Source organism: Lagenorhynchus albirostris, chromosome 10, assembly GCF_949774975.1.
Source record: "Lagenorhynchus albirostris chromosome 10, mLagAlb1.1, whole genome shotgun sequence".
NCBI lineage: Eukaryota > Metazoa > Chordata > Mammalia > Artiodactyla > Delphinidae > Lagenorhynchus > Lagenorhynchus albirostris.
In genome coordinates this window covers 36,784,759-36,808,360 of record NC_083104.1, presented here as the reverse complement: position 1 = coordinate 36,808,360, position 23,602 = coordinate 36,784,759, and the positions used below count along the sequence as shown (strand labels likewise).

The following is a 23,602-nucleotide window of genomic DNA, read 5'->3' as shown; positions in this document are numbered from 1 at the left end:
GGTAGTTTCCATGTCTTGCCTATTGTAAACAGCGCTGCAATGAACATTGGGATGTATGTATCCCTTTGGACCATGGTTTTCTCCGTAGTTTTAGTTTTATAAGGAACCTCCACACTCTTCTCCATAGTGACTGACCAGTTTACATTCCCACCAACAGTGCAGGAGGGTTCCCTTTGCTCCACACCCTCTCCAGCATTTATTGTTTGTAGGCTTTTTGATGATGGCCATTTGCATTGGTGTGAGGTGATATCTCATTGTAGTTTTTTAAAATTTATTTATTATTTATTTTTGGTTACACTGGGTCTTTGTTGCTGTGCGCAGGCTTTCTCTAGTTGCGGTGAGCAGGGGCTACTCTTCGTTGTGGTGCACGGGCTTCTCACTGCAGTGGCTTCTCTTGTGGAGCACGAGCTCTAGGGCTCAATAGTTATGGCTTGCGGGCTCTAGAGCGCAGGCTCAGTAGTTGTGACGCACAGGCTTAGTTGCTCCAAGGCACGTGGGATCTTCCCGGACCAGGGCTCAAACCCGTATCCCCTGCATTGGCAGGCAGGTTCTTAACCACTGCGCCACCAGGGAAGCCCTCATTGTAGTTTTGATTTGTATTTCTCTAATAATTAGTGATGTTGAGCATCATTTCATGTGCCTCTTGGCTATCTGTATGTATTCTTTGGAGAAATGTCTATATAGGTCTTCTGCCCATTTTTTGATTGGGTTGTTTTGTTTTTGTTTTTGGTGTTTTTTGGCTGCACCTTGTGGCATGAGGAACTTCCCCAACCAGGGATTAAACCCACGCACTCTGCAGTGGAAGCACAGAGTCTTAACCACTGGAGCAGGGAAGCATGTTCGTCTGTTTGATATTGAGTTATATGAGCTGTTTGTAAATTTTGGAGATTAATCCCTTGTCAGTCGCATCATTTGCAAATGTTTTCTCCAATTCTGTGGGTTGTCTTTTCGTTTTGTTTATGGTTTCCTTTGCTGTGCGAAAGCTTTTGAGTTTAACTGGGTCCCATTTGTTTTTATTTACATTACTGTAGGAGATGGATTGAAAGTTTAGTTTTGAGTTTATTTTTGTGTATGGTGTTAAAGAATGTTCTAATTTCATTCTTTTACATGTAGCTGCACCATTTATTGGAGAAACTGTCATTTCTCCATTGTATAGTCTTGCCTCCTTTATCATAGATTAATTGACCATAGGTGTGTGGGTTATTTCTGGGATTTCTATCCTGTTCCATTGATCTATATTTCTGTTTTTGTTTCTGTACTGTATTTTTTTTATGACTGTAGCTTTGTAGTATAGTCTGGATTCAGGGAGCCTGATTCCTCCAGCTCTGTTTTTCTTTCTCAAGATTGCTTTGGCTATTTATCTCTCAGCTATATAGAGGAGAAAGCGTTTTTCTAAGTTCAGGAGACCTAACACAGGAGTGGTTCCTAATTTTTGTTTTAGAGCCAGTAACGCCTGTTGGCAATTTTCATCCCAGTTGAGGGGTTTGTGGTCACCTCCTTTTAGGGCCTTAAAAAGAGGCTTTTTTATGAGCCTGAATCCAGGTATCCAGATCCTGCAAAATCCTGCCATCCCCAGAAAGTCCCTCAGTTGCCTCTTAGGGTGGGGGTTGTTGGAGGGTTACAATGGCTTCCTTTTGGTCTTGGGCAAAGGCCCTCATCCCATGGGTGAGCACATTTCCCAGGTACTTAACCTGTTGGGTGGAAATCTGGGCCTTGTGAGGAGAGACTCAATATCCTTGTTCCCCTAGGAAATTGAGGACCTGAGTGGTATCTTTATCTGAATCTTCCCTAGTGGGACTGGAAATTAGGAGGTTGTCCACATTCTGTAGGAGAGACCCATTAACCAACGGTAATTCTCTTAATTCCTTTGCTAATGCGTTTCTGAACAGGTGGGGGCTATCCCTGGAGCCTTGGGGCAGCACAGTCCAAGTTAGCTGGGAAGTGTTACCTGTGTCTGGATCTGTCCACTCAAAGGCAAAGAAATATTGGGAGTCTGGGTGCAGGGGAATGCAAAAGAAGGCATCTTTCAGGTCTAGCACTGTAAGCTAGTTTGCATTTTCTGGAACTTGGGCAGTACAGTGTATGGATTAGGGACTATTGAGTGAACTGGGGCCACTGCCTCCTTAACTGCCCTCAGGTCTTGAACAAACTTGTATTCTCCACTTTGCTTTTTTATGGGCAGAATGGGGGGATTACACAGAGATTGGCAGGATCATAACAGCCCATATTTTAAGAACTTGGTTATTAAAGGCGGGATACCTCACTGGGCCTTGGGCCTCAAGGGATACTGTTTTTTCCATGGGTCATCAGCATTGGGTTTCAGTGAAACCTGAACTAGGGGCACATTATTAGCTCTGCCAGGAACCTCAGTGTCCCAGACAGAGGGGTTTACTGGAGAAAAAATATGGGGTGGAGGGGAGACCTCCTCTGATGGTGACTGAGGCAGGCTCCCATGGCGAAGAACAGTCGTTTCTCCTGATGGGTGCCTTCTCTGAGGAAGTCTCCAAACTGAACTATTGTCTGGAATTTAGTGAGCAACTCCCTTCCCAACAAGGGGATGGGGCACTCAGGCATGAGCAGGAACTGGTGTGCAAAGGTAACATTTCCTAGTAAGCAGCTGAGCGGGGGGCGGTGTGAATCACTTGGCTTTGGGCCGTCCATCGATCCCCATTAATATACAGTATTGGGAGGACAAGGGTCCAGGGAAATCAGTCATCACAGAGTAGGTGGATCTAATAAAAAAAATAACTTTCCCACCTGCCATGTCAAGGGTTACCCGAGTCTCCTCCGGGGAAATGACCAGGTGACCTTTGGGAGGCAGGGAGAGTCCTGGGCCCTGTCAGTCTTCAGTCCTCTTGGCCAGCATCAGTTTGGGAGCCAGCCTTGCTTCCGGTGGCCCTCTGGTTTGCATGTCAGGCAGGGTCCTGGTGGATTTTTCCCATACAGGGGGCATTTGTCCTTCCAGTGGCCCTCCTGGCTGCATTTAAAACGGGTCCATTCCCGACAGAGAGGGGCTCTGATCCAGATTTTCTAGATCCTGCCCCTGCCATGGGCTTTCGCAAGGGGGAGGGGGAGGATAACCACGAGGTGGTGTGGGGACTAGAGCTGCCACCAAGAGTTGTGCCTTTCGTTGTTGTCCTGAATCCTCCTTGCCTCCTCAACCCTATCTCTATTGTTAAATACTCCAAAGGCCAAATCCATGAGCTGATTCATGGGGGTTTGGTGTCCCATGGCTGCCTTCTGTAATTTTCTCCTAATGTCTGGGGCAGATTGAATGATAAAATGGGTCTCTACTGGGACTTGCCCTTCAGGGGTGTCGGGATTAATATTGGTATACCTTTTTTTATCAATATCTTTTTTTATTGAACGATAGTTGATTTATAATGTTGTGTTAATTTCTGCTGAACAGCAGGGTGATTCACTTATACACATATATACATTCTTTTTTAAAATATTGTTTTCCATTATGGCTTATCATAGGATATTGAATATAGTTCTCTGTGCTATACAGTAGGACCTTGCTGTTTATCCATTTTATATATAAAAGCTTGCATCTGCTAATTCTAACCTCCCACTCCATCCCTCCCCCAACCCCCTCCCCCTTGGCAACCACCAGTCTGTTCTCTATGTCCATGATTCTGTTTCATAAATAGGTTCATTTGTATCATATTTTATTTTTAATATTTTAATAAAGTTTATTTGATTTCATAATTAAATTTTGCTTAGTGAAAATCAATTTTAAGATTAATTTATTTTAATTAATTTCTTAATTAAAGTATAGTTGATTTACAATGTTGTGTTAATTTCTGCTGTACAGCAAAATAATTAAGTTATACATATATATACACATTCTTTTTTTTTTCTTTTTTATATTCTTTTCCATTATGGATTATCCCAGGAGATTTGATATAGTTCCCTGTGCTATACAGTAGGACCTTGTTGTTTATCCATTATAAATGTAATAGTTTGCATCTACTAACCCCAAACTCCCAGTCCATCCCTTTCCATCCTCTGCCCCTTGGCAACCACAACTCTGATCTCTATGTCTGTGAGTCTGTTTCTCTTTTATAGATAGGTTCATTTGTGCCATATTTTAGATTCGACATATAAGTGATATCATATGGTACTTGTCTTTCTCTTTCTGACTTACTTAGTATGATCTCTAGTTGTGTCCATGTTGCTGCACATGGCATTATTTCATTCTTTTTTATGTCTGAATAGTATTCCATTGTGTATATGTACCACATCTTCTTTATCCATTCATCTGTTGATGGCCATTTATGTTTCCATGTCTTGGCTATTGTGAACAGTGCTGCTATGAAAATAGGGGTGCTTGTATCTTTTTGAATTCTAGTTTTGTCTGGATGTATACCCAGGAGTGGGATTGCTGGATCATATGGTAATTCTATTTTTAGTTTTCTTAGGAACCTCTGTACTGTTTTCCATAGGAGCTGCACCAACTTACATTCCCACCAACAGTGTAGGAGGGTGCCCTTTTCTCCACACCCTCTCCAGCATTTGTTACTTGTAGACTTTTTAATGATGGCCATTCTGACCAGTGTGAGGTGGTAACTAATTGTAGTTTTGATTCACATTTCTCTAATAATTAGTGATGTTGAACATCTTTTCATGTGCCTATTGGCCACCTGTATTTTGTCTTTGGAGAAATATCTATTTAGCTCTTCTCATTTTTTAAAAATTATTTATTTTTTATTTTTGGCTGTGTTGGATCTTCTTTGCTGCCCACAGGCTTTCTCTAGTTGTGGCGAGTGGGGGCTACTCTTTGTTGCAGTGTGCGGGCTTCTCATTGCGGTGGCTTCTCTTGTTGCAGAGCACGGGCTCTAGGCACGTGGGCTTCAGTAGTTGTGGCATGCAGGATCAGTAGTTGTGGCTCACAGGCTCTAGAGTGCAGGCTCAGTAGTTGTGGCACACGGACTTAGTTGCTCCACGGCATGTGGGATCTTCCCAGACCAGGACTCAAACCCGTGTCCCCTGCATTGTCAGGTGGATTCTTAATCATTGCGCCACCAGGGAAACCCGGTCTTCTGCTAATTTTTTGATTAGGTTGTTTGTTTTCTGTTTTGTTGTTGTTGTTGAGTTGTATGAGCTGCTGATATATTTTGGAAATTAAGCCCTTGTCCGTCATATCATTTGCAAATATTTTCTTCCATTCCATAGGTTGTCTTTTCGTTTTATCTATGGCTTCCTTTGCTGTGCAAAAGCTTGTAAGTTTGATTAGGTCCCATTTGTTTTTATTTTTTTATTTTTTTTTATTTTTTTGTTTTTATTTTTATTGCCTTGGGAGACTGACCTAAGAGAACATTGGTAAGATTTATGTCAGAGAATGTTTTGCCTCTGCTCTCTTCTAGGAGTTTTGTGGTGTCATGTCTTATGTCTAAGTCTTTAAGCCATTTTGAGTTTATTTTATTTTATTTTATTTTATTTATTATTATTTTTTTTTTGCTGTACACGGGCCTCTCACTGTTGGGGCCTCTCATGTTGCGGAGCACAGGCTCCGGACGCGCAGGCTCAGCGGCCATGGCTCACGGGCCCAGCCGCTCCGCGGCATGTGGGATCTTCCCGGACCGGGGCACGAACCCGCGTCCACTGCATCGGCAGGCGGACTCTCAACCACTGCGCCACCAGGGAAGCCCTTGAGTTTATTTTTGTGCATGGTATGAGAGTGTGTTCTAACTTCATTGATTTACATGTGGCTGTCTGACTTTCCCAGCACCACCAGCTGAAGAGACTCTTTTCCATTGTATATTCTTGCCTCCTTTGTTGAAGATTAATTGACCATAGGTGTGTGGGTTTATTTCTGGGCTCTCTATTCTGTTCTATTGATCTGTATGTCTGTTTTTGTACCAATACCACACTGTTGGGGCTTCCCTGGTGGTGCAGTGGTTAAGAATCCGCCTGCCAATGCAGGGGACACTGGTTGGAGCCCTGGTCCGGGAAGGTCCCACGTGCCGCGGAGCAACTAAGCCCATGTGCCATGACTACTGAGCCTGCACTCTATAGCCCGTGAGCCACAACTGCAGAGCCTGTGTGCCACAGCTACTGAAACCCGCGCACCTAGAGCCTGTGCTCCCAACAAGAGAAGCCACCACAATGAGAAGCCTGCGCACCACAACGAAGAGTAACCCCCACTCACCGCAACCAGAGAAAAGCCCGCATGCAGCAACAAAGACTCAACACAGCCAAAAAATAATAAAATAAATTTTAAAAACACACTGTTTTGATTACTGTAGTTTTGTAGTATCGTCTGAAGTCTGGTTTTTTTTTCCCTCAGGATTTGGTTTTTTTTCCTCAGGATTGCTGTGGCAATTTTAGGTCTTTTATGGTTCCATGTAAATTTTTGGATTATTTGTTCTAGTTCTGTGAAAAATGTCATGGGTAATTTGATAGGGATCACATTCAATCTGTAGATTGCTTTGGTTAGTATTGCCATTTAACAATATTAAATCTTCCAATCCAAGAGCATGGGATATCTTTCCATTTCTTTGAATCCTCTTTAATTTCCTTTATTAATGTTTTATAGTTCTCAGCATATAAGTTTTTCATCTCCTGGGTCAGATTATTCCTAGGTTTGTTTTTCCTTTTTTGGTGCAATTTTATTTTTATTTTTTATTGGAGTATAGTTGCTTTACACTGCTGTGTCAGTTTATGCTGTACAGCAAAGTGAATCAGCCATACGTATACATATATCCCCTCTTTTTTGTTTTTCCTTGCCATTTAGGTCACCACAGAGCACCGAGTAGAGTTCCTTGTGCTATACAGTAGGTTCTCATTAGTTATCTACTTTATACATAGTAGTGTACATATGTCAATCCCAATCTCCCAATTAATCCCACCACCACCCCTGCCCCCTTGGTATCCATACATTTGTATCCAGATGTAGAGGCGTCTGTGTCTCTATTTCTGCTTTGCAAATAAGATCATCTATACCATTTTTCTAGATTCCACATATATGCGTTAATATACGATATTTGTTTTTCTCTTTCTGACTTACTTCACTCTGTATGACAGTCTCTAGGTCCACCCATGTCTCTGCAAATGACACAATTTCGTTTCTTTTTATGTCTGAGTAATATTCCATTGTATATATGTATCATATCTTCTTTATCCATTCCTCTCTTAATGGACATTTAGGTTGTTTCCATGTCCTGGGTATTGTAAATAGTGCTGCAGTGAACATTGGGGCACATGTGTCTTTTTGAATTATGGTTTTCTCTGGGTATATGCCCAGGAGTGGGATTGCTGGGTCATATGGTAGTCCTATTTTTAGTTTTTTAAGGAACCTCCATACTGTCCTCCATTGTGGCTGTATCAATTTACATTCCCACCAACAGTGTAAGAGGGTTCCCTCTTCTCCACACCCTCTCCAGCATTTATTGTTTGTAGATTTCTCGATGATGGCCATTCTGACCAGTGTGAGGTGATACCTCATTGAAGTTTTGATTTGCATTTCTCTAATAATTAGTGATGTTGAGCATCTTTTCATGTGTTTGTTAGCCATCTGTATGTCTTCTTTGGAGAATGTCTGTTTAGGTATTCTGCCCATTGATTGGGTTGTTTGATACTGAGCTGCATGAGCTGTTTGTATGTTTTGGAGATTGATTCTTTGTCAGTTGGTTTGTCTGCAAATATTTTCTCCCATTCTGAGGGTTGTCTTTTTGTCTCGTTTATGGTTTCCTTTGCTGTGCAAAAGCTTTTAAGTTTAATTAGGTCCCATTTGTTTATTTTTATTTCCATTACTGTAGGAGGTGGGTCAAAAAAAATCTTGCTGTGATTTATGTCAAAGAGTGTTCTGCCTATATTCTCTATGAGTTTTATAATATCTGGCCTTACATTTAGGTCTTTAATCCATTTTGAGGGTTTTTTTGTGTATGGTTTTAGGGAGTGTTCTAATTTCATTGTTTTACATGTAGCTGTCCATGGTGCAATTTTATGCTAGGTTTTTGTTTTGTTTTGTTTTTTGCGGTATGCAGGCCTCTCACTGTTGTGGCCTCTCCTGTTGTGGAGCACAGGCTCCAGACGCACAAGCTCAGCGGTCATGGCTCATGGGCCCAGCCACTCTGCAGCATGTGGGATCTTCCCGGACTGGGGTACGAACCCGTGTCCCCTGCATCGGCAGGCGGACTCTCAACCACTGCGCCACCAGGGAAGCCCCATGGTGCAATTTTAAAAGATATTGGTTTTTACATTCCCTGTCTGATATTTCATTGTTAATGTAAAGAAATGCAACCAATTTCTGAATGTTAATCTTGTATCTTGCTACTTTGCTGAATTCATTTATTAGGTCTAGTAGTTTTAGTTTGGAATTCTTAGGATTTTCTATATATAGTATCATGTTATCTGCATCTAGTGACAATTTTACCTCTTCCTTTCCAATTTGGTTACCTTTTATTTCTTTTTCTTGTCTGATTGCTGTGGCTAGGGCTTCCAACACTATGTTGAATAGAAGTGGTGAGAGTGGACATCCTTGTCTTTTTTTTTTTAATATTTATTCATTTATTTATTTTGTGGCACCAGGTCTTAGTTGCAGCTCACAGGCTCCTTAGTTGCAGCAGGTGGGCTCCTTAGTTGTGGCTTGCCAGCTCCTTAGTTGCGGCTCACCAGTTCCTTAGTTGTGGCATGTGAACTCTTAGTTGTGGCATGCATGTGAGATCTAGTTCCCAGACCAGGGATCGAACCTGGGCCCCCTGCATTGGGAGTGCAGAGTCTTAACCACTGTGCCACCAGGAAAGTCCTGGACATCCTTGTCTTGTTCCAGATTTTAGTGGGAAGGCTTTCAGCTTTTCACCATTGACTATTATTTTGGCTGTGGGTTTGTCAGAAATGGCTTTTATTATGTTGAGATGTGTTCCCTCTATACCCACTTTGGTAAGAGTTTTTATCATGAATGAATGTTGAATTTTGTCAGATGCTTTTTCTGCATCTATTGAGATGATCATGTGGTTTTTTACTTTTCTGTTGTTAATGTGGTATATTACATTGATTGATTTGTGTATGTTGAACTATCCTTGTAAACTTGGGATGAATCCCACCTGGTCATGGTGTATGATCTTTATTATGTGTTGTTGGATTCAGTTTGCTGATATTTTGTTGAGAACTTTTGCATCTATAGTCATCAAAGATTTGGCCTGTAATTTTCTTTTTTGGTGGTGTCTTTGTCTGGTTTTGGTATCAGGGTGATAGTGCCTTCATAGAATGTCTTGGGGAGTGTTCCCTCCTCTTCAGTCTTTTGGAAGAGTTTGAGAAGGATCAGTATAAGTTCTTCTTTGTATGTTTGGTAGAATTCACTTGTGAAGCCATCTGGTCCTGGACTTTTGTTTGTAGGGAATTGTTTTTTTTTTTAACTACAGATTCTATTTCATTTCTAATGATTGGTCTGTTCAAATTATCTATTCTTGATTCAGGTTTGGTTGGCTGTATGTTTCTAGAAAGTTGTCAATTTCTTCTAAGTTGTCAAATTTGTTGGCACATAAAATTGTTCATAGTATTCTCATGGATCTTTTTTTAAGGTAAGTTTTTTTGCTTGTCTTTATGGAAATGAGGTTAGTTCTTTTTAATGTTTTCTTTCTTTTATTTTTGGCTGCGTTGCTGTGCATGGGCTTTCTTCTAGTGGTGAGCAGGGGTTGCTCTTTGTTGTGGTGCGCAGGCTTCTCATTGCAGTGGCTTCTCTTGTTGCGGAGCACAGGCTCTAGGCACACGGGCTTCAGTAGTTGTGGCATGCAGGCTCAGTAGTTGTGGCTCACGGGCTCTAGAGCACAGGCTCAGTAGTTGTGGTACACGGGCTTAGTGGCTCTGTGGCATGTGGGATCTTTCCGGACTTGGGCAAAACCCATGTCCCCTGCATTGGCAGATAGGTTCTTAACCACTGCACCACCAAGGAAGCCCCTCTCTTAGGTTTTTTTGTATTTCTGTGGTATCGGTTGAGGTTTCTCTTTTTGTTTCTTATTTTGTTTACTTGGGTTCTCTCTCTTTTCTTATTCATGAGCCTGGCCAGAGGTTTGTCAATTTTGTTTACCCTTTCAAAGAAGCAGCTCTTGGTTTTACTGACCTTTTTCTGTTTTTTTTTTTTTTTTTTTTGCGGTACGCGTGCCTCTCACTGTTGTGTCCTCTCCCGTTGCGGAGCACAGGCTCCGGACGCGCAGGCTCAGCAGCCATGGCTCACGGGCCCAGCTGCTCCGCGGCATGCGGGATCTTCCCGGACCGGGGCACGAACCCGTGTCCCCTGCATCGGCAGGCGGACTCTCAACCACTGCGCCACCAGGGAAGCCCTCTACTGTTTTTTAATCTCTGTTTTATTTATTTCCTCCCTGATCTTTATTATTTCCTTCCTTCTGCTGACTTTAGGTTTTGTTTCTTCTTTTTCTAATTCTTTTAGGTGATAGGTTGTTTATTTGACATTTTTCTTGTTTCTTGGGGTTTTTTTTGAGGAAGGCCTGTATCACTATGAACTTCCCTCTAAGAACTGCTTTTGCTGCATTGCATAGATTTTGTATGGTTGTGGGGGTTTTTTAAGATTATTTTTAATGTGGACCTTATTTAAAGTCTTTATTGAATTTGTTACAGTATTGCTTCTTTTTTTTTTTTTTTTTTAAACTAGTACACGGGCCTCTCACTGCTGTGGCCTCTCCCATTGCGGAGCACAGGCTCCAGACGTGCACGCTCAGCAGCCACGGCTCACGGGCCCAGCCGCTCCGCCGCATGTGGGATCTTCCCGGACCAGGGCACGAACCCGTATCCCCTGCATTGGCAGGCGGACTCTCAACCACTGCACCACCAGGGAAGCCCACTTCTTTTATGTTTTGGTTTTTTGGCTATGAGGCATGTGGGGTATTAGCTCCTCAACCAGGGATCAAACCTGCACCCCTTGCATTGGAAGGCGAAGTCTTAACCACTGGACCACCAGGGAAGTCGCTGTATGGTTGTGTTTTCATTGTCATTTGTCTCAAGGTATTTTTAATTTCCTTTTTTATTTCCTCGTTGACCCATTGGTTTGTAGTAGCATGTTGTTTAGTCTACATGTAATCATTTTTTTCTCATTTCTTTTCCTGTGGTTGATTTCTAGTTTCATGCCTTTGTGATCAGGGAAGATGCTTGAAATAATTTCTATACTTTTAAATTTGTTGAGGTTAATTTTATGCCCCAGTATGTGGTCAATCCTAGAGAATGTTCCGTGTGCACTTGAAAAGAATGTGTATTCTGTTTCCGTTTTTGGTTTTTTTTGGATGTAATGTCCTGAAAATATCAATTAATTCTAATTGTTCTATTGTATTATTTAGGATCTCTGTTGCCTTTTTATTTTCTGTCTAGAAGATCTGCCCATTAATGTGAGTGGGATGTTAGTCTCCTACTATTATTGTATCCCCATTGATTTCTCCTTTTATGTCTGTTAGTATTTGTTTTATGTGTTCAGGTGCTCCTATATTAGGTGCATATATGTTGATGAGAGTAAAATCCTTTTCTCGTATTAATCCTTTTTTCATTATATAGTGTCCTTCTTTATCATTCTTTATAGCCTTTGCTTTAAAGTCTGTTTTATCTGATATGAGTATTGCAACTCCCGCTTTCTTGTCATTTCCGTTTGCATGAAGTATCTTTTTCCATCCCCTCACTTTCAGTCTATGTGTGTCCTTTGCCCTAAGGTGGGTCTCTTGTAGGTAGCATATTGTAGGCTCTTGTTTTTTTATCCAGTCTGACACTCTATGTCTTTTGATGGGAGCATTCAGTCCATTGACCTTTAAGGTAATTATTGATACCTATGTATTTATTGCCATTTTAAACCTTGTTTTCCATTTGATTCTGTTTCTGGGTTGTTCCTTTCTTTTTCTTTTTCTTTTCTTTTCTTTTTTTTTTTTTGTGGTACGCCTCTCACTGTTGTGGCCTCTCCCGTTGTGGAGCACAGGCTCCGGACGTGCAGGCTCAGCGGCCATGGCTCACGGGCCCAGCTGCTCCGCGGCATGTGGGATCTTCCCAGACCGGACCGGGGCACAAACCCATGTCCCGGACATGAACCCGTGTTCCTTGCATTGACAGGCGGACTCTCAACCATTGCGCCACCAGGGAAGCCCCATTCTTTTTCTTTTTGTGGTTTGATGATTTCCTTTTATTCTATGCTTGTGTTCTCTTCTTTTTGGTTTTTGTGAATCTATTGTATGTTTTTGATTTGTGGTTTCCCTGTTTTTCAGGTATGTTAGTCCCTTCCTATATCTGCTTGCTTTAGACCGAGTCATATAGGCTCAAACACATTAAAAAAAAAGAAATCTGCATTTTCTTACTCTCCTTCCCAAAATTTTATGATTTAGATGTCCTTTTTTACATCTTCATGTTTATCCTTTTGCTATTCTTTGTGTTTATCATCACTTTCACAAATAGGTTTTTTTTTTTCTTTTTGATCTATGTACTGGCTAATTTAAGTGATTTATTTTCCGATTATGATTTCCTTCTTCCTATATTTTCCTGCTTCTCTATGTAGAGAAGACCTTTCAATATTTCTTTTAAGAAAGGTCTAGTATTGCTGTATTCTTTTACTTTTTGCTTTTCTGAGAAATTCTTTATTTCTCCTCCTATTCTAAATGGGTAGAATATTCCAGGTTCCACATTTTTCCCTTTCAAGACTTTGAATATATTTTGCCACTCCTGCAGTGTTTGTATAGAGAAATCAGCTGAGAGCCTTATGGGGGTTCCCTTGTAATTAACTCTTTGTTTTTCTCTTGCTGCCTTTAGAATCCTCTCTTTAACTTTTGCCATTTTTATTATCATATGTCTTGGTATAGGTCTGTTTGGGTTCATCTTGTTTGGGACCCTCTGTTCTTCCTGTATCTAGATATCTGTGTCCTTTAGGTTTGGGAAGTTTTCAGCCATAACTTCTTCAAATACATTTTCAATCCCCTTTTCTCTCTCTTCTTCTGGAATCCCTGTCATGCATAGATTGGCATGCTTTATATTATCCCATAGGTCTCTTATATTGCTTTCATTTTTTTGATTTGGCTTTCTGTCTGCTGTTTTGATTAGGTAATTTCCATTATTCTATCTTCCAGGTCATTTATTCTTTCTTCTGCATTATTCATTCTGCTATTCATTGCCTTTAACTCAGCTTTCTCCTAGTTAAAGGCAAATGAATTTTCCCATTTTTCTTGGTTCCTCCTTATAGTTTCTAGTCCCTTTTTACAGTAATCTGCATTTCTATCAATAGCCTTTCTTAATTCCTTCAGTATTTTCATTACCTCCTTTTTGAACTTGGTGTCTATTAGACTGAAGAGGTCTGTTTCATTGTTCCTTCAGGGGAATTCTCTTGGTCTTTTAACTGGGGGTGGTTCATTTGCTTCTTCATTTTGCTTATATTTCTCTTACTCTGTGAGTTTAGGAGAAACAATTATCTACTGTAGTCTTGGAGGGCTATTTTATGCAGGAGCATCCCTGTGTAGAATGTGTGGGTTTAATATCTTTTTGGCCCGAGGGCTGTTGTTGGTTTGGATGCCTGCCGTCTCTTTCCTAGGTATGTGCTGGCTGTTATCCCCTTGGTAGTGGGTGTGCAGGTGTGTGGCCTGAACACGCTCCTGGAAGGCAGGGGCAGCTGTTGGTGCCCGGTTCCTGGACCCTCGGCAGCAGGAGCAGTCTGCACCTGCCTCTGGAGTTCGAGACGGCAGTGGACGCTTACACCCACCCCTGGAGCATGTGTAGGTGGTGTTCTGCTGCCTGAGAGCACGCACGGAGAAAGAAGCTCCTATGGCAGTCCCGCCCCTCTTCTCGTGCACCTCCCAACAATAGCACCTTCCCTCTCTGGTGGGCCCAGGCTTCTTCCCATACTCCCTCAGTTGTGGTGACCACACCCTAGTCCCCTGAGGCTGTCTCTGCACAGCCAACCCCAGCCCTGTCCCCGGGGTCTGACCTTGGAAGTCTGAGCCTCAGCACGCAGCCCCTGACCACCACAATGCAAGCGTCTGAGGCTGGGGAGTAGACTTCCCAGTGTGTGGAAACCTTTCTTCTGTCACAGCTCCCTCCCAGGGATGCAGGACCTGTCCCAATTCCTTTCTTTCTCTCATTTTTTTTTCTTTTGCCCTACCCAGTTACATAGAGATTTTCTTGCCCTTAGGTCTTCTGCCAGCGTTCAGTACATGTTCTGTGAGAATCGTTCCACATGTAGATATATTTTTGATGTCTCTGTGGGAGAAGGTGAGCTCCACATCCTACTCCTCCGCCATCTTGATCCAATCTTTTGTCATATTTTAGATTCCACATATAAGTGTTATCATATGGTATTTGTCTTTCTCTTTCTGACCTATATCACTTAGTATGATAATCTGTAGTTGCATCCATGTTGCTGCAAATGGCATTATTTCATTCTTTTTTATGTCTGAGTAGTATTCCATTTTGTATATGTACCACATCTTCTTTATCCATTCATCTGTTGATGGCCATTTAGGTTGTTTCCATGTCTTGGCTATTGTGAATAGTGCTGCTATGAACACAGGCATGTATGTATCTTTTTGAATTATAGTTTTATCTGGATATACGCCCAGAAGTGGGATTGCTGGATCATACGGTAATTCTATTTTTAGGGGTTTTTTTGCCCCCTGCAGTGGAAGTGGGGAGTCCTAATCACTGGACCACCAGGGAAATCCCTATTTTTAATTTTCTGAGGAATCTCCGTACTGTTTTCCACAGTGGCTGCACCAACTTACATTCCCAACAACAGTGTAGGAGGGTTCCCTTTTCTCCACACCTTCTCCAACATTTGTTATTTGTAGACTTTTAAAAAGTGTTTATTTATTTATTTGGCAACGCCAGGTCTCAGTTGCGGCATGCAGGATCTTTAGGTGCAGCAGGCAAACTCCCAGTTGTGGAATGTGGGATCTAGTTCCCCGACCAGGGATTGAACCCAGGCCCCCCACACTGGGAGCATGGAGTCCTAGCCACTGGACAACCAGGGAAATCACCTTTGTAGACTTTTTCTTTTTTTAATCAGAGGTACCCATGTTATCCATTTTTTAAAAAATTTATTTTGGTTGCTTCAAGTCTTAGCTGCAGCACATGGGATCTTCGTTGTGGAATGTGGGATCTTTCATTGTGGCGTGTGGGCTCTTCATTGCAGCACATGGGCTTCTCTAGTTGTGGTGTGCGGGTTCAGTAGTTGCGGCACGCAGGCTTAGTTGCTCCATGGCATGTGGGATTTTAGTTCCCCGACCAGGGATCGAACCCGCATCCCCTGCACTAGAAGGCAGTTGTTTTTTTTTTTTTTGGCGGTACGCGGGCCTCTCACTGCTTTGGCCTCTCCCGTTGTGGAGCACAGGCTCCGGACGCGCAGGCTCAGCAGCCATGGCTCACGGGCCCAGCCGCTCCACGGCATGTGGGATCTTCCCGGACCGGGGCACGAACCCATGTCCCCTGCATCGGCAGGTGGACTCGCAACCACTTCGCCACCAGGGAAGCCCCTGGAAGGCAGATTCTTAACCACTGGACCATCAGGGAAGTCCCCTGTAGACTTTTTTTTTAAATTAATTAATCATTTATTTATTTATTTTTGGTGTGTTGGGTCTTCATTGCTATGCACGGGCTTTCTCTACTCTTCATTGCAGTGTGTGCACTTCTCACTGTGGTGGCCTCTCCTGTTGCAGAGTATGGGCTCCAGGCGCGCGGACCTCAGTCGTCGTGGTGCATGGGCTCAGTAGTAGTGGCTCGTGGGCTCTAGAGCGCAGGCTCAGTAGTTGTGGCGCACAGGCTTAGTTGCTCCGCAGCATGTGGGATCTTCCGGGACCAGGGCTCGAACCTGTGTGCCCTGCATCGGCAGGGCGATTCTTTTTTTTTTTTTTTTTGTGGTACTTGGGCCTCTCACTGCTGTGGCCTCTCCCGTTGCGGAGCACAGGCTCTGGACGCACAGGCTCAGCGGCCATGGCTCACGGGCCCAGCCGCTCCATGGCATGTGGGATCCTCCCGGACCGGGGCACAAACCTGTGTCCCCTGTATCGGCAGGCGGACTCGGCAGGCCGATTCTTAACCACTGCCCCACCAGGAAAGTCCCCCCTGTAGACTTCTTAATGATTGCCATTCTGACCGGTGTGAGGTGGTACCTCATAGTTTTGATTTGCATTTCTCTAATAACTAGTGATGTTGAGCATCTTTTCATGTGCCTATTGGCCACCTGTATTTCATCTTTGGAGAAATGTCTATTTAGGTCTTCTGCCCATTTTTTGATTGGGTTGTTTGTTTTTGTTGTTGTTGTTGTTGAGTTGTATGAGCTGCTGATATATTTTGGAAATTAAGCCCTTGTTGTTCACATCGTTTGCAAATATTTTCTCCGATTCCATAGGTTGTTTTTTCTTTTTTTTTTCTTCTGTTTGTTTTGTTTTGTTGGTTTCCTTCGCTGTGCAAAAGCTTGTAAGTTTGACTAGGTCCCATTTGTTTATTTTTGTTTTTATTTCTATTGCCTTGGGAGACTGACCTAGGAAAACATTGGTACAATGTATGTCAGAGAATGTTTTGCCTATGTTCTCTTCTAGGAGTTTTATGGTGTCATGTCTTATGTTTAAGTCTTTAAGCCATTTTGAATTTATTTTTGTGTATGGTATGAGGGTGTGTTCTAACTTCATTGATTTACATGCAGCTGTCCAACTTTCCCAGCACCACTTGCTGAAGAGACTGTCTTTTTCCCATTGTATATTCTTGCCTCCTTTGTTGAAGAGTAATTGACTGGAGGTGCATGGGTTTATCTCTGGGCTCTCTGTTCTGTTCCATTGATCCATATGTCTGTTTTTGTGCCAATACCACATTGTTTTGATTACTGTACCTTTATACTATTATCTGAAGTCTGGGAGAGTTATGCCTCCTTTTTTTTCTTCTTCTTCTTCAGGATTGCTGCGGCAATTCTGGGTCTTTTATGGCTCTATATAGATTTTTGGATTATTTGTTCAAGTTTTGTGAAAAATGTCATGGGTAATTTGGTAGGGATCACATTTAATCTGTAGATTGCTTTGGGTAGTATGGCCATTTAACAATATTAAATCTTCCAATCCAAGAGCATGGGATATCTTTCCATTTCTTTGAATCCTGTTTAATTTCCTTTATTAATGTTTTATAGTTCTCAGTGTATAAGTCTTTCACTTCCTTGGTCAGGTTTATTCCTAGGTATTTTATTTTGGGGGGCACAATTTTAAAAGGTACTGTTTTTGTACATTCCCTTTTTTTTTTAACATCTTTATTATAGTATAATTGCTTTACAATGGTGCCTTAGTTTCTGCTTCATAACAAAGTGAATCAGCTATATGCATACGGATATCCCCATATCCCCTCCCTTTTGCGTCTCCCTCCCTCCCTCCTTATCCCACCCCTCTAGGTGGTTGCAAAGCACCAAGCTGATCTCCCTGTGCTATGCAGCTGCTTCCCATTAGCTATCTATTTTACATTTGGTAGTGTATATATGTCAATGTTACTCTCTCACTTCATCCCACCTTACCCTTCCCTCTCCCCGTGTCCTCAAGTCCATTCTCTACATCTGCATCTTTATTCCTGTCCTGCCCCTAGGTCCTTCAGAACCTTTTTTTTTTGGATTCAATATATATGTATTAGCATACAGTGTTTGTTTTTCTCTTTCTGACTTACTTCACTCTGTATGACAGACTCTAGGTCCATCCACCTCACTACAAATAACTCAATTTCGTTTCTTTTTATGGCTGAGTAATATTCCATTATATATATGTGCCACATCTTCTTTATCCATTCATCTGTCGATGGACACTTAGGTTGCTTCCATGTCCTGGTTATTGTAAATAGTGCTGCAATGAACATTGTGTACATAACTCTTTTTGAATTATGGTTTTCTCAGGGTATATGCCCAGTAGTGGGATTGCTGGGTCGTATGGTAGTTCTATTTTTAGTTTTTTTTGTTTTGTTTTGTTTTTTCGCGGTATGCGGGCCTTTCACTGTTGTGGCCTCTCCCATTGCAGAGCACAGGCTCTGGACACGCAGGCTCAGTGGCCATGGCTCACGGGCCCAGCCGCTCCACGGCATGTGGGATCTTCCCAGACCAGGGCAGGAACCCGTGTCCCCTGCATCGGCAGGCGGACTCTCAACCACTGCGCCACTAGGGAAGCCCTATTTTTAGTTTTTTAAGGAACCTCCATACTGTTCTCCATAGTGGCTGTATCAATTTACATTCCCACCAACAATGCAAGAGGGTTCCCTGTTCTCCACACCGTCACCAGCATTTATTGTTTGCAGATTTCTTGATGATGGCCATTCTGACCGTTGTGAGGTGATACCTCATTGTAGTTTTGATTTGCATTTCTCTAATGATTAGTGATATTGAGCATCCTTTCATGTGTTTGTTGGCAATCTGTATATCTTCTTTGGAGAAATGTCTATTTAGGTCTTCTGCCCATTTTTGGATTGGGTTGTTTGTTTTTTTGATATTGAACTGCATGAGATACTTGTGTATTTTGGAGATTAATCCTTTGTCAATTGCTTCGTTTGCAAATACTTTCTCCCATTCTGAGGGTTGTCTTTTCATCTTATTTATGGTTTCCTTTGCTGTGCAAAAGCTTTGAAGTTTAATTAGGTCCCATTTGTTTATTTTTGTTTTTATTTCCATTTCTTTAAGAGGTGAGTCAAAAAGGATCTTGCTGTGATTCGTGTCATAGAGTGTTCTGCCTATGTTTTCCTCTAAGAGTTTTATAGTGTCTGGCCTAACATTTAGGTCTTTAATCCATTTTGAGTTTATTTTTGTGTATGGTGTTAAGAAGTGTTCTAATTTCATTCTTTTACATGTAGCTGTCCAGTTTTCCCAGCACCACTTATTAAAGAGGCTGTCTTTTCTCTCTTACTTCCTTTATCAAAGATAAGGTGACCATATGTGCATGGGTTTATCTCTGGGCTTTCTATCCTGTTCCATTGATCTATATTTCTGTTTTTGTGCCAGTACCATACTGTCTTGGTTACTGTAGCTTTGTAGTATAGTCTGAAGTCTGGGATTCCTCCAGCTCCGTTTTTCTTTCTCAAGATTGCTTTGGCTATTTGGGGTCTCTTGTGTCTCCATACAAATTGTGCAATTTTTTTGTTCTGATTCTGTGAAAAATGCCATTGGTAGTTTGATAGGGGTTGCATTGAATCTGTAGATTGCGTTGGGTAGTATAGTCATTTTCACAATGTTGATTCTTCCAATCCAAGAGCATGGTATATCTCTCCATCTGTTGGTATCATCTTTAATTTCTTTCATCAGTGTCTTATAGATTTCTGCATACAGGTCTTTTGTCTCCTTAGGTAGGTTTATTCCTAGGTATTTTATTCTTTTTGTTGCAGTGGTAAATGGGAGTGTTTCCTTGATTTCTCTTAACAAAAGGGAACACTTCACAAATTTACATGTCATCCTAGTGCAGGGGCCATGCTAATCTTCTCTGTATCGTTCCAATTTTAGTATATGTGCTGCCGAAGCAAGCACTACATTCCCTTTCTAGTGTTTCATTGTTAGTATAAAGAAATGCAACTGATTCTGAATGTTAATCTTGTATCCTGCTACCTTGTTGAATTCGTTTATAAGTTCTAGTAGTTTTTGTGTGGAGTCTCTAGAGATTTCTATATATAGTATCATATCATCTGCGTGTAATGCCAATTTTATCTCTTCCTTTCCCAATTGGGTACATTTATTTCTTTTTTTGTCTGATTGCTGTGGCTAGGACTTCCAATACTGTTGAATAGAAGTGGTGAGAGTGGGAATCCTTGTCTTGTTCCAGATTTTAGCAGGAAGGCTATCAGCTTTGCACCATTTAGTATTATATCGGCTGTGGGTTTGTCATAAATAGCTTTTATTATATTGAGATGTGTTCCCTTTATACGCAGTATGGTAAGAGTTTTTATCGTGAATGGATGTTGAATTTTGTCAAATGCTCTGTCTGCATCTATTGAGATGATCATGTGGTTTTTGTCTTTGTTTGTTTGTTTATGTGGTGTATTACATTGATTTGCGTATGTTGAAGCATCCTTGTGAACTTGGGATGAACCCACTTGGTCGTGGTGTATGATCGTTTTTATGTGTTGTTGGATTCGGTTTGCTAATATTTTGTTGAGAATTTTTGGGGTCCCATAGCTGCCTTCTCTAATTTTCTCCTAATGTCTGGGGCAGATTGAGTGATAAAATGGGTATTTACTAGGACTTGCCCTTCAGGGGAGTCGGGATTAATATTGGTATACTTTCTAAAGGCCTCCACCAAACTGTCCTGGAAGAGGACCAGATTTTCATCTTTTCCCTGCGTTACTTCCTGTGTTGTTCTTCGTCATAACTAACAGCCTTAACAACACACCTTTTCATCCCTTCTATGAAGCAAGTTATCATGTGGTTCCTGTGTTCAAGCCCTCTACCTCCCTGTTGGTAGTCTCAGTGGGAATCTTGGTCAGGGATTGCATCCCCTCCGTAAGGTAGATTATATATCCTTGATTTTGGGCTGCCAGTTTGTTGGCATGTGCCCAGGCTGCACCAAGGATCTGGCTTTCCAAAGGTGCAGCAGGTAGAAAGGAGGACCTGTGTGTCCCCCCAAGTAAGTTCATAGAACATTGTCAGCTTGGTGAATTCCTCTATGAACCAACTGGGGTCCTTTGGAAAAACGTCCAAATTTCTCTTTGCAAGTAGCTAGGTCAGCCATAGGAAAAGGGACGTGGACTCTGATTGTTCCTCCACCACCAGCTGGCACTTCCCTTAAGGGACAGAGTTTGGTATTTGGAGGCTGGTAGGTAGCCCTGCTTCATGTAGTACTGGCTGGACTCACCTCCAGTAATGGAGGACAGGACAAAGCTTGAGGGATAAAGTGGTGGGATTTCCAACCGCCCAGGAGGGGCGCTTGGGGCAGATGGTCTGGAAACTGTCCCCTCTCAGAACTGGGGGGTGGGGTGGGTAGGAGTTCCTGGTTGTGGACCTCGAGGAGGTAGACTCATAAGGGAATCATTTAAAACATCAAACTCCTGTGGGGGAAAAAGGCACTTTGAAGGGGTGTGAGCCAGGCACACCCAGCAGGAGTTTTTTAGATCTGGATCTTGGAATAGGGTCGTGACCATTTGGATGTGTGGGGCTTCCCCCCATTTACCATTCCTTTTACAAAATACATCCAGCTGCAAGATGGTATTGTTTTGTTTTGTTTTTTAAATATTTATTTGCTGTGCTGGGTATTAGTTGCGGCACTCAGGATCTTTTAGTTGTGGCATGCGGGATCTTTCGTTGCAGCATGATGGATCTTTAGTTGCGGCATGTGGGCTTTTAGCTGCTGCATATGGGATCTGGTTCCCTGACCAGGGATTGAACCCGGGCCCCCTGCATTGGCAATGCGGAGTCTTCCCCGCTGGACCACCAGGGAAGTCCTAAGATGGTATGGTAATTCAATGACCCATTTTCTGGCCAGATCTCTTGATCCCCCAGTTTGTACTGGGGCCATGGAGTATTGCAAAAGAAAATTAATTTCTTTTTTCTTAAACCATCCTGTCTAAATTCACCCCAGTTAGCTAATATGCATCCTAATGGGGAGTTCTTTGGGGTGTTTGTAGTTGCCTACATTTTTGGTTAGGATGTCATGATGAGCTAGGGACTTCAGTGGATAGACCCCCTCAAGGGGGTGTTGCAGAATTAAGTTTTGAGCATGAGAGAGGTAGCTTCCGGAAGGATAGTTTTCTTCTCATAGCTTGCAGAGCTAGCCCCAGAGAAGGCCTGGTCTACTGAGTCCCCCAGATGCTTCTAGACCTCGCAGGTCACCCCAGCTACAGGGCACTGGAGGGAGTATCCTGTAAATAAGAGGGGGATTCTGCTCCATTGGTAGGGGTCATGTGGAGCCCGTTAGAAGACACAGGATTGATTGATTGATTGATTTAATTTTTGGCTGCTTTGGGTCTTCGTTGCTGTACGTGGGATTTCTTCTAGTTGCGGTAAGCAGGGGCTGCTCTTCATTGTGGTGCGTGGGCTTCTCCTTGCAGTGGCTTCTCTTGTTGTGGAGCACGGGCTCTAGGCGTGCAGGCTTCAGTAGTTGTGGCACGCGGGCTCAGTAGTTGTGGCGCACGGGCTTAGTTGCTCTGCGGCATTTGGGATCTTCCCGGACCACGGCTCGAACCCGTGTCTCCTGCATTGGCAGGTGGATTTTTAACCACTGCGCCACCAGGGAAACCTGAAGACGCAGGATTTAGACCACTGAAGAATTCTGTGATCAGCTGGCCATGTCTGCCATGGGTGGAACATGGGACAGATGAGGTGTGATGGCTGTATGTTTGCAGCCCTTCCTTGTACAGTCGGGGAAACTGAGGTCCAGAAAGCAACTCTCCTAAGACCACAGAGCAAATTAGAGACTAACTGCTTCTCCTTTCCTTCACGTGGTGATTTCCTTAGGGCAAATTCCCAGGAACAGGATTGCCGAGTCGAAGGTCATGCATATTTTTAGGCCTTTTAACATAAGCAGGTAAAACGCCTTCAGAAGGCATCTCCAGGTCCACTTCCTTGGCGGGTTGTGAGGCAGTTATACTTGTGACCCAGCCCTACTCTGGAAGCCGTTATACTTGCGGCCTGGGACAAAGCCCCCTGGAATCCCCCTGAGATAGAAGGACTCACACATCAGGCCTCACCCTTCCCTCTGCGGGGACTCAAGGGGTAGGCAAGCCAGCCCTGCCCTCCTGTAGTCTCATGGGGGCCCCACAGCTAGACAAACCCTCAGAGCACTGGTTAGGGGGTAGTGGGCACAGCGAAGGTACTTAAGTCAATCTGGGGAGGGGCGGCTTCCTGGAAGAGGCAATGATAGGCCAGGTAGGAGGCAGCTGCCTGGGGACAGAAGGGAGAGTCGGTGCAGTCAGGCCTTGGGGTAGCCTTGTCCTGAAGCCTCCCTGAGGCTGAGCCTGATCCCAGAATGAAGCACTCCAATTCCATCATTCCTTCCCAGGCAAGGGTTGGGGTGTGGGCGGCCCCTCCCCACACCCAAGCTATTAAACTTCCCTGGGCCTCAGTTTCCACACTCACAGTAAAATGGGAACCTGGTAGAGGAGTTTGGAGAGCTTGTGTGAGGTCTTCAGCTTTGAGCGGGGGTCACTACTGGCCCCAGATACCCAGGAGGCAGAATTCTCCTTGGTCGGGGAGCGTGGCTGAGCCCACTGGCCGCTGCCTGAGGCCCTAGGACTCCCCCCAATCCAGAGTTCAGGCTCAGATAGCAGTATTCAGAGTTGTACTGTCAGAGGAAAGAGGCCTGAGACCACCTTCCTGAGGGCTTCCCCACACCCCCTTCCCCTCTCTCTGCCCTCTGTCCCCTGAGACCCAGCCCCGGGGCAGAGTGGCCCAGCACCCTGCTCCTCGCACCCACCTGCAGGGTCACCAGACTGTGTTCCCCACCTTCAAGGCAGCACGTCCACCCCCTCGGTCCTCCTCCGGCTGGGGCACACCCTGCAGTGTGGCTGCTTGGGCAGTGCCTGAAAGTGCATCCCGGGGGCCTTACCCCAGTGGGGTGAGGTCCTTGGAATCCACTCCCAGCCCAGGGCCAGCGGCTCTGAGGGTATCTGGGAGCTCCCCCCGCCCCCTGCCCTGCCCAGCAGGCACACCCAATAACAGCTGCTGCTCCCACTCTCCCCAGGGCCTGGTGGCTCA

At 43.5% G+C, this 23,602-nt stretch overlaps 1 long non-coding RNA gene and 2 other non-coding genes across 8 annotated transcripts in view; 1 reads left to right on the top strand and 2 right to left on the bottom strand.

Annotated features, from left to right (window-relative positions):
* Positions 1-23,602, top strand: part of LOC132526959 (uncharacterized) — a 75,583-nt gene that overhangs the window by 39,666 nt on the left and 12,315 nt on the right. The gene's annotated exons all lie outside the window — the stretch shown is intronic.
* Positions 19,338-19,444, bottom strand: LOC132528327 (U6 spliceosomal RNA). Its single transcript, XR_009543199.1, has one exon. It is a non-coding gene; the product is annotated as a U6 spliceosomal RNA (small nuclear RNA).
* Positions 21,275-21,347, bottom strand: TRNAG-GCC (transfer RNA glycine (anticodon GCC)). Its single transcript has one exon. It is a non-coding gene; the product is annotated as a tRNA-Gly (tRNA).